The 17,774-nt window shown below is 40.0% G+C and overlaps 1 long non-coding RNA gene across 2 annotated transcripts; it reads left to right on the top strand.

Moving 5' to 3' along the window:
- The first annotated feature begins 2,258 nt into the window (after positions 1-2,258).
- Positions 2,259-16,396, top strand: LOC134299242 (uncharacterized). Of its 2 annotated transcripts, none has more exons than XR_010006424.1 (3): positions 2,259-2,700; positions 13,945-14,087; positions 16,007-16,396. It is a non-coding gene; the product is annotated as an uncharacterized LOC134299242 (long non-coding RNA). The 2 variants fall into 2 exon arrangements; XR_010006425.1 differs by lacking the exon at positions 2,259-2,700 and adding an exon at positions 8,298-8,758.
- The last annotated feature ends 1,378 nt before the right edge of the window (positions 16,397-17,774 follow it).

The following is a 17,774-nucleotide window of genomic DNA, read 5'->3' as shown; positions in this document are numbered from 1 at the left end:
CTTTGGGATAAGGTGGATTGGGCACTGAAACATATTATATAAGATTCATCCATCCCTAACCGGATTGTTAGGATATTTGGCTAATGATCCCTGTCCTCTCGATCTTGGCTGGTTTCTAATTGTTATTTATTGTCTATTTTAATTGTATAGTTTTATCTGTTTTAATATTGTCTCTCAATTGCTCACTATGTAATATATGTTGTTATTTTGATTGGAAACCGCCCTGAGTCCCCTCGGGGAGATAGGGCGGTATATAAATAAAGTTATTATTATTATTATTATTATTATTATTATTATTATTATTATTATTATTCGGACAATGTGGCCAGTCCAGCAGAGCTGATGGTCGAGAAAACAGAGTGTTTGGGATATTTGTAGGGATACCAAGATGTTTGTTTATAAAACTATTGTTCTCCCAACTCTGTTGTGAAACTATACTTGTGAAACTTGGACCATCTATAGATGTCATACTCAATTTTCCATCAGTGTTGCCTCTGAAAAATCCTGCAAATCTCTTGAAAAGACAGGAAGGTTTCTGCACCTCTTAAAGGAATAGAAAAGTTTCAGGTGTTGAGTATCTACATGTCACCAGAGAAAGGCCAGAAAAGGATGGCAATGCTGCTATCAGTGAAAGCAAATGAAATGAAGAGTTTAGTAATTCACTCAGTATACAATAGTCGTATGACATATGATAAGTCATCTACAAAAATCCAATCTGTTATTGCATAGTGGTAACAATAGGACAGACAGATTTCTTACAGTTAGTCTCCTTAACAAGCCTGTCCATCTTGATGTTACCATTGTGAAATAGCAACCATGGAATGAGGAGCTCTGACATAGAAATTTGAGTTAAATGTGGGCTACTTTATTTGAATTACCCTATATCTATGAGTCTAAAACAGGGTTGATTCATCCACAGGTCAATATGACTACTGTTCCCTAACTTATTTTTAAAAAGGAATAAACCCATTCTATCTGCCAAAAGTTTTTCAGGCAGACCTTAACTTTGAATTTACACAGGGACATTTTTCATGCAATGACAGTGCCTTCATTCTTTATCCATCCTCTTTTGTGCATATTCAAATAATGAATCCTGGAGATCATTGAAATGCCATTTGAATGACGCCAGCCATAGGGGAGGGGAGAGGGAGCTCTGCTTTTCAGAAGCAAACACTTAAAATATCAAGTCTGATCAGATAAATGCAACCATTTACCTACAACCGAGCTGTCTCTTTGGTTGTCAGTTCTTTAATTCTCTTTTGGATAATTCAGAGGTATAATACAAATCAGCCTTCAGTAACTGATTGACAGATTAAAATGTTAACATAGTTATACTTTATACAGACTGTGGACACTTTCCTTTTCAGCACTTAATATATGCATGCCGCCTGCAATTATCTCTCAAGTATTTTTATAACATAATTCCACCTTCTGCATTGATCTTTGATGCTGGAGGCCACTTAGTTTTAAAAATCAAAGACAGAAATCGGGACTGCCTAGTTAATAACTCCACTGAGGCAATGGCTTCATCTTTATGCATGAGTCTCCCATCTACCACCTATTTCCGATTTGCACTGTCATGGTTCCCTTGAATTTAACAGCAACTCAACAAATAGCTGTTCAGTTATTTTGTACATGGATGTATGTACAGTAGTCAGCCAAAACAAATTAAAGTGTAGGTTAAAAATCATACAGTCCTTGCCTTCTTATGATCTTTAGAAGCATAACATAGAAGAATAAAATAATGGGGAAAGAAAAGAAGAAAGAAAACTCTGAGACCAATATTTAATGTTGTATGCTTCTAAGAATGGTAAGGTGTAATGGAAACAAACTGCTCACCAATGGGTCTCATCAAACCTTTTAGAAATAGTATGTTGATGTAGGTAAATGTAAAAGTTTTCTCCTGACATTAAGTCCAGTCGTGTCCGACTCCGGGGGTTGGTGCTCATTTCCATTTCTAAGCCAAAGAGCCGGTGTTGTCCATAGACACCTCCAAGGTCATGTGGCTGGCATAACTGCATGGAGCGCAGTTACCTTCCCGCCAGAGCAGTACCTATTGATCTACTCACATTTGCATGTTTTTGAACTGCTAGGTTGGCAGAAGCTGGGGCTAACAGCGAGAGCTCACTCCACTCCCTGGATTCGAACTGCTGACCTTTCAGTCAACAAGTTCAGCAGCTCAGCGGTTTAACCTGCTGTGCCACCAGTGATGTAACTTCCCTTAAATAACTGTAATGTATAGTTGATTATTTGCCAGAACTTTCTAGCCTCTTGTCATTCACCTCACTTCAGATAAGGCACCGAAAAGCCTCAAGTGATTTATGATGATGCTTTATCCTCACATTTTATTTGACTTCAACGGAGTCAGTGAGATCATGGACCCAAATACTCCATCTGCAACTAATGTGTGTCTGTCATGCCCTAGAGGGGATGGTATTAGCATCTGCCATACTGTGTTTCCTTTGTAGTTTGGCCCTCTTGGCTTTCTGTGACATAAGTTATGATGCAATAGCTCCTCTCTTCACTCTCAGGCCTGTGCTTTTTCTGAAGAGAGAATATGGCTGCCCAGCTTCTGGGAAATTATCATTTTTTCACCTGCTGTTGTGTGCCGTTTTGCAAGATTTGCCCAGATTAAAGTACCTGGAACCTTGTTTGCGTCTCTACAGTTGAGTTGACGCTGTCTGACAACATATATATGGTGTAAGTACTGGTATAATGGAGACAGTCAAGATATTGAGTTAGAATAGCTGCACGTGTGAGGCTGTGTTGTTGTTGTTGTTGTTGTTGTTGTTGTTGTTGTTATAGTTATTATATCCCAGGATCTAATCCCAGATTATCTGCTTTGAACCGGATTATACGAGTCCGATAATTAGAATAAGCAGAGAATCTGGAATCAGATCCTGGGATACAGGGCAGTGTAAATCCAGCCTCAGTGTCATCATAGGTCAGAAACAACTTAAAGGCACACAAGAAGAATAACAAAGACTGTGGTGGGGGCTCCTTCTTTGGAAGCTTTTAAGCAGAGGCTTGATGGCCATCTGTCGGGGGTGCTTTGAATGCGATTTCCTGCAGAGCCGGTCCAACAATGAGGCGAATTAAGCGGTCGCTTGGGGCGCAAAACATACAGGGGTGCAGTCGATACTGCTTTTTCTGTTGATTTGTTGTAAAACATGATGTTTTGGTGCTTTTCCTTAATCCCTCCTTATTATCCAATATTTTCACTTATCCAACGCTTTTATTTTTCAGTGATTGGTTTTTTTTGGGGGGGGGGCACCAAAATTCTGTTCGCCTACACTTGAAAAATACCTAGAGCCGGCTCTGATTTCCTGCTTCTTAGCGGGGGGTTGGACTAGATGGCCCATGAGGTCTCTTCCAACTCTACTATTCTATGATTCTATGATTTAGTTGTTAATAGCTGTTGAATTGACTTAGATTTATGTCCATCATGGGAATAACAGACCTCCATGTCCCCCATCCTCAATACTGCTGCTCAAGTCTTGCAGACTTAGGACAGCTGCAATGACTTCTGTGATTGAATCAATTCACATGTAATGCATTGTACCTTTTCTTCCTGCTGCCCCCCACCTTCCCAAGAATATTGTCTTTTCTAATGTCTCTGATAGGTCCAAAATCTCAGTTTGAGGAGAATTCAGATTTAATGCACTCCTGGATCATTTGTCATTTAAAGTTTCTCATCCAAGGTCCCATGCCTTAGGTGGGGTGTCTTATTTCTTGTGCTGCTGCTTTATGCCCACAAAAGTTTGAAGCTTTATGGTTTTTCAGATTAGTCTAAATCAGGAAAGTGGGGGACAACTAAATTAAGCTGGATTCAGAATTTGGGTCTGGGCTGTGCTCTTCCCAACACAAAAAATCTCAAACCTTTCTCAGCCTGTGTCAAAATAAGTTATTTTGGACATAAGAGGGGCCTTCTCTCCCAAAAAGTGGGGAGAATTATTTATTTATTTATTACATGCATTTATACCCCGCCCTTCTCCCCGAGGGGACTCAGAGCGGCTTACATTCTGCCACGAGGGCCAGCAACAAATATACTATAAAACAAAACAATTAAAACATGATAAAAAGTATACAAAAATTAAAACGCTGCAAGGCAGCGATATTGCACCATCCTCAGTCATTCAATACTGCTACAATTACAGATTTGCGACCCGATTACATCAGCCAATGAGCTTATTCGCTGAATGCCTGGGCTCAGAGCCAAGTTTTTAGTTTTCTTCCAAATCCCAGGAGGGATTGGGTTTGCCGGATATCGCTGGGGAGGGAGTTCCACAGCCGAGGAGCCACCACCGAGAAGGCCCTGTCCCTCGTCCCCACCAGCCGCGCCTGCGCGGCAGGTGGGATCGAGAGCAGGGCCTCCCCGGAAGATCTTAGAAGGAAGCCAGAGGCTTTGTTTTTTGTGGCAGGTAATTTGGAGCCCAATATTTTTCCCAGCCTGGGCTCTTGCGTCAGAGGAGCAGTTCAATTTCAGGGTGCCAGCAGAGGAAACAAAACTCCTACTTGCAAGAAATCTCTATTGATTTTAGAAAACCTTTCACCTAGGGACACATCCAAGACTGCAGTCTTGGAACAATATTGTGTTGAATCCTTTCAGAAGTCTGCCTGCTGGGGTTGCTTTAACTGGAAATCCTGCCTTGAACAGGTGCTTGGACTCTATGGCCCATGAGTCTCCTTCCATCTTTTGGTGCTATGATGTCAAATAAGTGGATTCTCTTCCTAGCAGCATTCTTCCCTGTCCAGTTTCATAACCACACATAGACATTGGAAACACAGTGGCATGGGCAATCCTGACTTTGGTACTCCATGATGTATCTTTACACTTCAGGATGACTTTTCTCTTTAAAAGATTCTGACTGCTTCTTGTGTGTGTGATGTGTGGTTTTTTCCTATTTTGGAGGAAGTTCTCCACCACTGACGCTAGCAAATGTGGAGGACTAAATGTATAGCCAAAACTATGCATACTTTTGGGCATGTCACCCACAGGACATGGGTGGGGGTCTATTACCTGAATGCCAAATAAATTCTTTGTCATTATGAGAAAAAAATCCTCATCTTTGGGTGAAGAGAACTGTGGAATCCCCAGGTTTTTTTTAAAAAAATAACTTCAAAACCAATAAGGATGTGTTGTCTGAAGCCGGGACGCTCAAAAACGGTTGAGGTTCAGGAATGACTAATTGTTACCCCTTTTGACTTCGGAAGCCAGAAAATAACCCCCAGCTGAGTGTTTCTGGCATGCAGATATCTTCCAATCCCATGAAGACACAATGAATTCATCCCAAAAAGTCCCAATCATATAATCCTAAAACACATTTAATGTGTTTTAACAATGCTATTAACAGATCTGTTTATATTGTTTTGTTTTTACGATTGCAATTTGGGCATTAAATTTTGCCAATTTTTGTAAGCCGCCCTGAGTCCCCTCGGATGAGAAGGGCGGGGTATAAATGTTGTAAATAAATAAATAAATCCCGAGGTTGTTATCTAATGTTCAGTCAAGGAATCTTCCCCTTCCCAGCAAACAGCCAGCAAACATTGATTACCCTGAAATAATCACTTCCTATGTTAATGAGATCCCACTGGAGGAAAGGGGTGAAGCATCTACAAAGTAGATAAACAAAAACAATGCCCCCTCGAACAAAGGCCCCAGAACAATTGACAAAGACAACAAGACCATCACCCGAAGACAGCACCTCTTATTCTAACCAAACCAGCCTGTTAACTGCGGAGTAGCTTTTAAATTCAAAAATGGTTATACAGTATATGCAACATTCGAAAAAGGAGAACGTAATAAACCAAAGGGGAACTGGAAACTTCATCTATTCAAATAGATCCAAAGAGTAGCCATGGCTTGCCATGTGTCAAAATAACTCACTGCACAGATCTTCAGAGATGGGTCTGCCGAGGGGAGTCGAAAGAGAAGAGATTCAGGAGAGCTTCACAATTTGGCAGAACAATCCAAAAAGCACTACTTTTCCACTGCATAGTTTGTACATTTTAATCCATAGTCAATATTACACTGAAGTAAAACTCCCTTGGATTTAAAAAATCTGGTTGTAGTTGGATCAAAATTATGTCATTTCTTACCATCCTCTCCTATATCATTAAGATTTGTTTCCCTCCTTTCTATCAGTTTATTTGCAGTTTAAAATAACGGTTTCTTCTTCCCGCATTTAATTAACAATTCTCTGTTTTTTGTAAGTGAATATCTCACCAGAGTTTCTTGAGCTATGATTTACTTTAGTTTCAACAGATTTCCCAATTGTTCCTCTCTTCACTTTTGGGAGGAGGAAATATTTAATGTTACTCCATCCACCTGTTCCCCTAATCTCAGTCTCGCTTGTCCTGCCCAAAGCTTTAGTAATAGAGAGAGTGGGAAAACACAGTATGGAACCAATAGGACAGCCTCACTCAATCAAATGGGCCGGATCCTTCCACTAGCCATCATGCTTCACAAAAGGACAGAAAATAGTCCCTGGCCATAGTGCTCAATGCATGCACACATGCTGCTTGTAAACCCTTGCTCACATAATACAAGCAGAGCATTCTTTCTCTGGCAAATACAAAATGCTCCAAATTCCAAAAATGTCCACCTGCGTGGCTGAAGGAGTGCCAGATCCTGACCAGGAATCCTCCAGACCAGTGTTTCCCAGACTTTGGTCTTAAATTTCCATTTGGACTCCAGATCCCAGAATTCCTGACTTTTGGCCAAGCTGGCTGGGGCTTTTGGGAGTTGGAAGGTCAAAAACCAAAGGACCAAAAATTGGGAAACACTGGACCAGACTCACATGGCCCAGTCTGTGTTCACCCTGTAGACTTGTAGCGGTTTGACTATAAGAACCGCCATGGCTATGAAATTCAGGGATGTAGAGCTTTGTGAGATATTTAATCTGTCCAAAAGTATTAAAGCCGCAACAAACTAGAAATCTCAGGTTTCCATAGGATGATGTCATGGCAGTTAAAGTGGTGTCAATCACTACAATTCCGAAGTGTGGATGGTCCCATAGCCCAAGGAGCCTTTGCAGATCATATTTAGATACAATGTAATACAATATAATGAAATACATACAATTTTTATTTTCCTGCTTTACTTTATTTAGTCTGCATTAATGCAAAGCAATACTATGGAATCCTGGGATTTGTAGTTTAGTGAGACATTTAACTTGTTAACCAAGAAGACTTAGGAACCTGTAAAACTACAACTCTTATGATTAATTGCATTGAGCTGTGGCAGTTGAAGTGATATCAAACTGCATTCATTTTACAATGTAGATGCACCCAAAGTCATACATCCTCATGTGAGATGATGGTAATGATATTATTAGAGGTCAACCTTTACAGCCCAAATATTTTTCAAAGTGTGATATCACTTATTTATTATTTAGAGCATGTTTTGCCCTTAAAACCACATTATATTAGACATAGGAGTCTTATGCTTTGTTTCCTTAAGAAATCAGTCAGATATTAATACATTTAACATAGTCAAGAAAATATACTCATTTAAATGAAGAATATTTTTATTTTCTGTAAATTCTAGTTCTGCAAGAATTATGGAAATAGCATTGATTTAGAGTCTGCCTTGCCACTGTACCAACTTCACTCCATCTGTGTTTTGTATCTCTGAACTCAATCTTTTGCAAGCATGAATCATTTAATATTTCCATTAAGCATATACATGTTTTCAGAGCAGGTTAATCTTACCCGGTTTGAATTAGATAATAATTACACGTTAACTTTAACCTGGATAACTCATTTCCTACAAAGTCCCCAGCAAGCTACATTTCTATATACAGTAGAGTCTCACTTATCCAACATTCGCTTATCCAACGTTCTGGATTATCCAACGCAGTCTGCCTTTTAGTAGTCAATGTTTTTGTAGTCAATATTTTCAATACATTGTGATATTCTGGTGCTAAATTTGTAAATACAGTAATTACTACATAGCATTACTGCGTATTGAACTACTTTTTCTGTCAAATTTGTTGTATGACATGATGTTTTGGTGCTTAATTTGTAAAATCATAACCTAATTTGATGTTTAATAGGCTTTTCCTTAATCTCTCCTTATTATCCAACATATTCGCTTATCCAACATTCTGCCGGCCCGTTTACGTTGGATAAGTGAGACTCTACTGTACATGCTGACTTTGCAGCTGTTATGGTTTGCAAAGGCACTGTGCTGTGTGTGTTAACTGGAAAATGAAGTGCATGAAGCCGATTGGCTGAGCCTGCAAAGAACTGGGGATTGATTGATACTGTTTCTGTTCTGCTACTGCAGAACCAGTTTTTTTCCTAGTGCTGACTGAGTACTGCTAGTTTTTGTTTTTGTTTTCTTCGTGTCAGGAGCAACTGGAGTTGCTTCTGGAGTGAGAGAATTGTCCGTCTGCAAGGACGTTGCCCAAGGGACGCCCGGATGTTTTTGATGTTTTTACCATCCTTGTGGGAGGCTTCTCTCATGTCCTCGCATGGAGCTGGAGCTGATAGAGGGAGCTCATCCACACTCTCCCCAGGTGGGATTCGAACCTGGCAGCTTTCAGGTCAGCAACCCAACCTTCAAGTCACTTAGTCCACTACGCCATCTGGGGGCTCTAGTACTGCTAGTGAAGAGAGCAGTGTACTCAGAGAGAGGCCTTGCTATTTTGAGGCCTGTTTGCTGCTGAGAATAGAGGGAGAAGAACCAGGACTGTATTCTTCTCTGAAGCAGATTTGTCGACTGAGAAAGGACTGTTTATGACTGTGGACTTCTGTAAGTGATCAGAGGGACCATTGTAAATACTACTGTTTTTTCTTGGAATCAGTAAAGTTCCTGTAGTTTTGTTCTGCAAACCTGAGTGGCATGTTATTGTTCTGCGGGTGACTCTGGATTGCGGGCACACGTAAGAGCTTCCATTTATTATCATCAACCCATAATAGCAGCTGTCATCTCTCCCAGCCTTCAGCCAATGAAGGCATCTTTCGTTCTATTGATAAACGCCACATCGTTCGCACTCAGGTGCCCAGAACAAAATGAAAAAGAGGAACACAATGAGCTTTTCTCCAGTCACTTTAAAAAAATCTTGCATGAGAATTTTTTGTTTTGAATAACATTTACCCCAGATCTCTCCTCTAAATTGTCTTTCTTTACCTCATTCCCATTCATTATGAACTTAGGAGGTTGAGTTTCTATCAGTTTGGGAATGTAATGCTACCATCCAAATATGATTCCTACATACCTGAGGGACTCTCTACATACTCAGAAACAGAGATGATTGCATATTAAAATAGTTGTTTTTGTTAAGGTTCTCTCCAAAACTGCCTGAGAAACACCTATGAGTTTACACTTAAAAACTCTGAAAAGAAAAGGGGAGGGGGGATAGGTCTAAAGAAATCCGAAATCTATATGAATATATTCTGTATTATAAAACTCAAAAGACTGAAGATACAGTAGAGTCTCACTTATCCAAGACTCGCTTATCCAACGTTCTGGATTATCCAACGCATTTTTGTAGTCAATGTTTTCAATATAACGTGATATTTTGGTGCTAATTTTGTAAATACAGTAATTACAACATAACATTACTGCATATTGAAGTACTTTTTCTGTCAAATTTGTTGTATAACATGTTTTGGTGCTTAATTTGTAAAATCAACCTATTTTGATGTTTAATAGGCTTTTTCTTAATCTCTCCTTATTATCCAACATATTCGCTTATCCAACGTTCTGCCGGCCCGTTTATGTTGGATAAGTGAGACTCTACTGTAATTGAAGGATTAATACAATCATAATAGAAATGTACATAATTTCAATGATGTGGATAATATTTAAAAGGTAAAGGTTTTCCCTTGACATTCTACACTTCATCACATTTACTCAGTTCCACCGAGTCCTACACTTAAAATCTGATAGCCCACTGTGTTCATCGCATTAGGTTGGGTTCAAGTGTAGCATGTTTTGCATATTTTAAGGATGGGGCCATCATTCTTTTCAAACATTTCAGGAGGTGGTGGGGAAATGGATTTTTGGGGAATGATCGGGATGAATGGCCAGTTCAGTAATGTGATGGCATTTGTTTCTCTCAGGATTAAAATGAGACGTTTCCCCAATTTGTGGAAGGGGAAATCATGGGAGGAGCCAAGATAGCCTTGTTAGGGAAAGTTTATTATGTCATGTCTCCATGCTGTGCAGTCCTGGGAGTTATAGTTTCCGAAAGTCCATATCCTTCTCTGGGTGCATTTACACTATGGAATGAATCCTCTTGGACATCACTTTAAATACCATAGCGCCATACGTTCCTGGGAGGTATAGTTTCCCAAGGTCCATGCCTTTCTCTGGGTCCATCTGCCCTGGAAAATAAATGCAATAGGGATCCATTTTAAATGCCATTATTATTATTATTATTATTATTATTATTATTATTATTATTATTATTATTATGATGCCATGTCTTCATGCTGTGCAGTATACCCTTCTCTTGCTGCATTTACAATATGGGATGAATGCCCTTGCTCCCCACTTTAAATACCACTTATCTATGAGATGGTGTCCTGGGAGTTATAGTTTCCCAAGATCCATTCTCTGGGTGCATCTACACTGTGAAATGAATGCAGCTGGACCTTACTTTAAATACCATAGCTCCATACTATGCAGTCCTGGCAGTTATCGTTTCTCAAGGTCCAACTGAAAGAATACTGAGTCCAACTGATAGGTTTAACAGTGTGATGAAGGTAGGGAAATCTCCAATTTCATTTCAACATGGAGTCTGACTGAGCTCTACTCTGCAAACACTTCTCTGCTTCAATGTGATGGAGTCCTAAGTCTAGTCGAGACTGAATCTGGAGGGTGGTGCTCATCTCCACTTCTAAGCTGAGGAGCCAGCATTGTTCATAGACACCTCCTAGGTCATATGGCCGGCATGACTGCATGGAGTGTCGTTACCTTTCTGCTGGAGCAGTACCTATTGATCTACTCACATTTGTATGCTTTCAAACTGCTAAGTTGGCAGAAGTTGAGGCTAACGACGTTAGGGGCTAGCAACGGAGCTCATCCCGCTCCCTAGATTCAAACTGCTGACCTTTCAGTCAGCAAGTTCAGCAACTCGACAGTTTAACCCGCTGTGCTGCCAGGTCCCCATATATATATACACACACATACACACACACAAACATACAGAATGTGCATAAACAATAATCTAATATATTGTATCCACATATGTATTACTAACCTATTAACAAAATAAATTAACTATAGGATATGTAAATGGATGGATATTATTAAAGCTAGGCGGAACTAGAGTATGTACAAGTAAACTGATAAAATAATAAGAAAGAACACTTACTATGCTGTTGTGACTGCGCCTTCAGGGATTATGGTTGATGGGGATGGAATTCGAAGAGGAAGAAAAAACCCTCGTGATGAGGGTTCACTGGAGGAGTTGCGCAGGAAGAGACTTAGAGAGCTATATGGGGGATCTTCTGAGGAAGATTCAGATGGTGAGATGGATGCTGAGGAACAGGTGGTGGCTGGGGAAGCGGGCATTGAATGGGCACAGCCACCGGAGATGTCTGGGGATTTGGGGTCTATGGATACTTCTGAACCTGGGGTTTCTGCAGGAGCTGATCCCAATTGGGATGCTTGGAGAAGGGAGGATGGTTCTTTAAGTGTTCATGGGGCTAAGTGTGGGCAGGATGATTGGGACTCCGACGAATTGCTAGGTACTCCAGATCCACGAGCTCTAGCTGTGTGGAGCTCAGACTCTGAGTAGATTTGGGACACCTGGTGTTTGGGTGTGAGTGTTTGGTCACCCAGGAGGAAGGGGAATAAAATGGGAATGTTTGGCCACTGCACCTTGCGTGTGGCAAGGTGTTGCTGAGGCGCCATTGGGATCTCTGTGTTTCCATGAAGACTGGACTTGGACTATGATTTGAATCTGCTGTTATCACCTAGCTTTGCTCTCGCTGTGTCTTATCGTGGATCTGTTTTGGATGACTGCACCCTCTTCAGACCTTGGATCGGAATTTGACCTTGCTACTGCCTTCGCCCTGTGATTGATGACTACTATCGGCTTTTGACTCCTGGCTTGCTCTTTGGACACCGCTGTTATCTCCTGACCTGACCTTGGAATCCCGGACGACGTCTTTTCACCATCCTTTTGGAGCCTTCGGCTTTATCCACATTGTGGAAGCAGTCTACTGCATTCTTAGTTTGTTTGTTTGTTTCCTGACCAATTTGGTGTTTTCTTTTGGGAACTGTTCCTTTGAAAACTACAGAGCCGGCTGGCAGGGCTTGGACTCAGAAAGTGCAGTTTGCACTAAGTTTGTTTAGCTTTGTTTTTACTTGCTTGTGTTGCTGAATTATATTTTTGTTTGAACTGCTCTTGAAGCACTGATAGTGAAGTGTTTCAAGGTTTTTTCTGTGTTAACATTACTTTTTGGCTTATCTGCTGAATAAACTCTATTTTTGTTCGCTAATTGGCGTCTGACTCTTGACAATGCAGGCTTGAGGATAGGATAAGAAAAAGATGGTCTAATGTAAGAAAACAACATTAATGTGAACGCCAGATGACAAGAATCTACTTGTTCTTGGAATTAGAAGATATTATAGATGGAATTTCCTTATATGCTAGAGACTATATTAAGATATATTCATACGAATATATGAACGGGTCGCAGTGGCCCAATGGGTTAAACCCTTGTGCTGCTGAACTGCTGACCTGAAAGTTGGCAGTGTGAATCCGCAAGATGGAGTGAACTCTTGTCTGTCAGCCCTAGTTCCTGTCAATCTCACAGTTCAAAAACATGTAAATGTGAGTAGATAAATAGGTACTGCTTCGGTGGGAAAAGGCAAAGAGATGCTCCAAGCAATCTTGCTAACCACATGACCAGCAGGTGACAGCACAGGCTCCTTCACTTGAAAATAGAGAAAAGCACCTCCCAAAACCAGAGATGAGCACCACCTCCAGAAGCTGGAAATGAAAGGAGAAGCCTTGACTTTGTGTTTGTGTGTCTCATGGGATTGTAAAAGGCATGGAATGTTTGCCTATGTTTGTAAATGCTGTAATCTGCACTGAGTCCCCTAGGGGAGTAGGGCAGAATATAAATAAAGTGTAGAATTATGTAATACGTATAACAACACCATCTCCTTTCACATCCCTGGCGAGATACAATAGACGCCTATGTAGATTTACTTTACTAATACAACTCCATAACCTATATATCATATTTCCTCCCATCTTTTTTCCCTCCCTTTTCTTGATGTTATAAAACTGTCAAAATGAAATAAAAACTTGTAAATCCAAGAAAAAAAACCCCAAAATTAAGCAAACTCTTTAAGCCCATGGATCCATCTACACTGTTGAACTAATGTAGTTTTACACCACTAACTGCCATGGCCCAATGCTATGGGATTCTGGGAACTGTAATTTTACAAGATCTATAGCCCTGATGGCGAACCTATGACATGTGTGTCAGCACTGACATGCCTAGCCATTTTTGATGACACGCGGCTGCAAGCCGAGAATGACATTTCAAAACCAACAAAAGAAACAGATTTTCAGATGAAGTTAGTAGCGCTTGCTTGGGCTTGAAGTGTACAAAATACCAGCCTACAATTGAAGATTTAGCCAATTAAATTCAGCAACAAAAAAGTCATTAATAGGCAGGTTAGTTAAAGAATTCTGCCTCCTCCTCACTTATCTTAGTTCATGTCACCCCACACAAGTTAAATCATATCAACACCAACAAAAGAAACTGACTGACGGATGGAAAAAGAAGTCACTAAGCAGGTAAGTTAAATAGTTTTTGGTTTATTAAATACAGCTATATATTACAATTATACAGTTTTGTTATTTAAACTATAAATATTGCGAAATTATGTTGTTGTTTTTTCTTGAAGTGACACACCATCCAAGTCATGCTAGGTTGAGCTATAAGATAAACCTCTTCTTGACATTGTAGGGAACATCCACACTTTGGAATTCTAGTGATTGACACCCCTTTAACTGCCATGACACCATCCTATGGAAACCTGAGATTTCTAGGGACTATTTTCTGTCTTTTTGTGAAGCGCAATGGCTGGCGGAAGGATCTGGCCAATTCAAGTAAGTGAGGCTGTCCTATTGGTTCCAAACTGTTTTTTCCCACTCTCTCCATTGCTAAAGCTTTGGGCAGGACAAGCGAGACTGAGATTAGAGAAACAGGTAGATGGAGGAACATTAAATATTTCCTCCTCCCAAAAGTGAAGAGAGGAACAATTGGGAAATCTGTTGAAACTAAAGTAAATCATAGCTCAGGGAACTCTGGTGAGATATTCACTTACAAAAAACAAAGAATTGTTAATTAAATACGGGAAGAAGAAACTGTTATTTTAAACGGCAAAGAAACTGATAGAAAGTAGGGAAACAAATCTTAGGTGAGGATGGTCAGAAATGACATGATTTTGATCCAACTACCACCAGATTTTTTAAATCCAAGGGAGTTTAAATTTAGTGTAATATTGGCTATGGATTACAATGTACAAATTATAGGTATGCAGTGGAAAAGTAGTTCTTTGGGATTGTTCTGCCAAATTGTGAAGCTCTCCTGAATCTCTTCTCCTTCGACTCCCCTCAGCAGACCCATCTCTGAAGATCTGTGCAGTGAGTTATTTTGACACATGGCACAGCCATGGCTACTCTTTGGATCTATTTGAATAGATGAAGTTTCCAGTTCCCCCTTTGGTTTATTACGTTGTCCCTTTTCGAATGTTGCGTACACTGTATAACCATTTTTGAATTTAAAAGCTACTCTGCAGTTAACAAGCTGGTTCAGTTAGAATAAGAGGTGCTGTCTTCGGGTGATGGTCTTGTTGTTTTTGTGAATTGTTCTGGGGCCTTTGGTGGGGGCATTGTTTTTGTTTATCTAATTTGTAGATGCTGCATGAGCCTGGCTTTCTATTTGTTTTAATTGGGGGAACTGGGAGGGCTGGGGAAACATTGGTATCTTGGGATTGCCTTTCATAGATCTGTGGAGGAACCCAAGACATTGCCATTTCAGTGGACAAAAATACAGGTGCCCACGTTTTTGCTCTTTACCTATAAAATGTGAATATTTTTATGGGAATATTTCCTTTTCTATGGTTTAAACAGCTGAGCTGTAATATCTGATATTTATCCTAAGCCACAGAAATAATGTCAGTAAGTACATTTCATTCATACGCTAGACACCTTTTTCGGGGCACATGTATTTCTATGTCTAATCATGTTTTATTTAAATATTAGTATTTTTATTTTTGACTTGAGTCTACTGATGTTATTATGTATTGTTTTGATTTGTTGTTTTTAATGATTATGGCATTTAATGTTGGCCTTTTTGTATGTAAACCACTCTGAGTCCCCTCAGGGAGAGAGGGAGGTCTATAATTAAATATGTTGTTGTTGTTAAATCCCCTTCCTCTACATAGAAATACATTCTTCTGTTCATTTCTATGGGGATCCCTTTCTGTGTCTTAAACAGTTGTTCTCTAATAACCTGATATTTATCCTCAGCCACAGTCATGTGAGTACACTTCATTCCTCTTACTCTACATAGAAATGCATTCTTCTGTTAATTTCTATGGGGTTTCTTTCCTTTGTATTAAACAGTTGTGCAATAATAACCTGATATTTACCTTCAGCCACAGAAGTCATGTGAGTACATTTCGTTCCTCTTGCTCTACATTGAAATGTATTTTTTGTTTATTTCTATGAGGTCCCTTTTCTATTTTATGACCCCTGATAAGTAAGTTGGACCTGAATCTAAGCTTCTTGTAGGTCATTAGAAGTGAATTGATCTGAAAGGTTTTCTTTTCCTGAGAGAACACGCTTGTGTTCTTTCAAGTTTTGCTTTTCTCCTTGTCGCATTGCCAGAAAAAAGCAATAGAATAGGCTTCAGCAGCTTGGATCTCACAGGATATTTGAAATACTACTAGAGATATTTACTTTCCATTTTCATACTGGTATTGCTGTTTTATTTTCTCTTAATTATTTTCTTTCTTTGGTAGAAACAAATATTTTATGTCCAGAGGAAATTAACAAACAGAGTACTACAATTCAAAGGAAGAGGACTGAATCTGAATCTGGTTCAGCCCGGCATGCCAAACTCCAATCAATCCAAGAGAGACACACAGAGTTTGAGGACAGGATCAGAGATCGCTTTATTGCTCCATTTGGTCAAAGAAGGCTGTAGGGAATTCTCCCAGTTTTGACATGCGTTACGTTCACAGACATGGACATTTTATAGACATTTGTAAACAACAGATATTGCTTTGATTGTTCCAAATTACGATCTGCAATTTCATTGGTTCAAACTACATTCATTATTGTCATGTTTACAGCTTGTGATTGTTGTATAGTGTGATGAGAAATTCAATAAAAGTCTTTTATTGGAGAAATTCTGGAGTCTTGTCTTTTGTATCTGCGCCACCCCTTCCCACCAGTGGGATCTTGTTAACATAGGAAGTGATGATTTCAGGGTAATCAATGTTTGCTGACTGATATCAGGACTGGGAGGGGGAAGATTCCTTGACTGAACATTAGATAATAATCCCAGGATGATGGGATTGGGACTTCTTTGGGATGAATTCATTGTGTCTTCATGGGACTGGATGATATCTGCATTCCAATCTCTGTCCTGAGCCCAAGATTTGGCTGAAGCTCCAATGTGTAAATGGAAAGGAAAAGGAGAAGCTGTCAGAAACACTCAGCTGGGAGTTATGTTCTGGCTTATGAAGTTGAGAGGGGTAACAATAAGTCATTCCTGAACCTCAACCATTTTTGAGGGTCCAGGCTTAAGACAATCCTTATTGGTTTTGAAGTTATTTAAAAAATACCTGGAAATTCCACAGTTCTCTTCATCCAGAGATGAAGATTTTTTCTCAGAATGACAAAAATTTATTTGGCTTTCAGGTAATAGACCCCCACCCAAGTCCTGAGGGTGACATGCCCAAAAGTATGCATAGTTTTGGCTATACATTTGGCCCTCCACATTTGCTAGCGTCAGTGGTGGAGAACTGCCTCCATAATAGGAAAAACCACACATCACACACACAAAAAGTAGTCAGAATCTTTTAAAGAGAAAAGTCATCCTGAAGTGTAAAGATACATCATGGAGTACCAAAGTCATGATTGCCCATGTCACTGTGTTTCCAATGTCTATGTGTGGTTATGTAACTGGACAGAGAAGCAAGCTGCTAGGAAGAGAATCCACTTATTTGACATTACAGCACCAACAGATGGAAGGAGGCTCATGGGCCATAGAGTCCAAGCACCTGTTCAAGGCAGGATTTCCAGTTAAAGCAACCCCAGCAGGCAGACTCCTGAAAGGATTCAACGCAATATTGTTCCAAGACTGCAGTCTTGGATATGTTTCCCTAGGTGAAAAGTTTTCTAAAATCAATAGGGATTTCTTGCAAGTAGGAGTTTTGTTTCCTCTGCTGGCACCCTGAAATTGAACTGCTGCTCTTGAGGCAAGAACCCAGGCTGGGAAAAATATTGGACTCCAAGTTACCTGCCACAAAAAAACAAAGCCTCTAGCTTCCCTCTCCCCACTTTTTGGGAGGGAAGGCCCCTCTGCATATGCCCAAAATAACTTATTTTGACACAGCCTGAAAAAGGTTTGTGTCTTTTCTGTGATGGGAATAGCAGAGCCCAGACCCAAATTCTGATTCCAGCTTAGTTTAGTTGTCCCCCACTTTCCTGATTTAGACTAATCTGAAAAACCATAAATCTTCAAACTTTTGTAGGCATAAAGCAGCAGCACAAGAAATAAGA

This window comes from Anolis carolinensis, chromosome 5, assembly GCF_035594765.1.
Source record: "Anolis carolinensis isolate JA03-04 chromosome 5, rAnoCar3.1.pri, whole genome shotgun sequence".
Taxonomy (NCBI): domain Eukaryota; kingdom Metazoa; phylum Chordata; class Lepidosauria; order Squamata; family Dactyloidae; genus Anolis; species Anolis carolinensis.
This window is presented reverse-complemented; position numbering and strand designations above follow the sequence as displayed.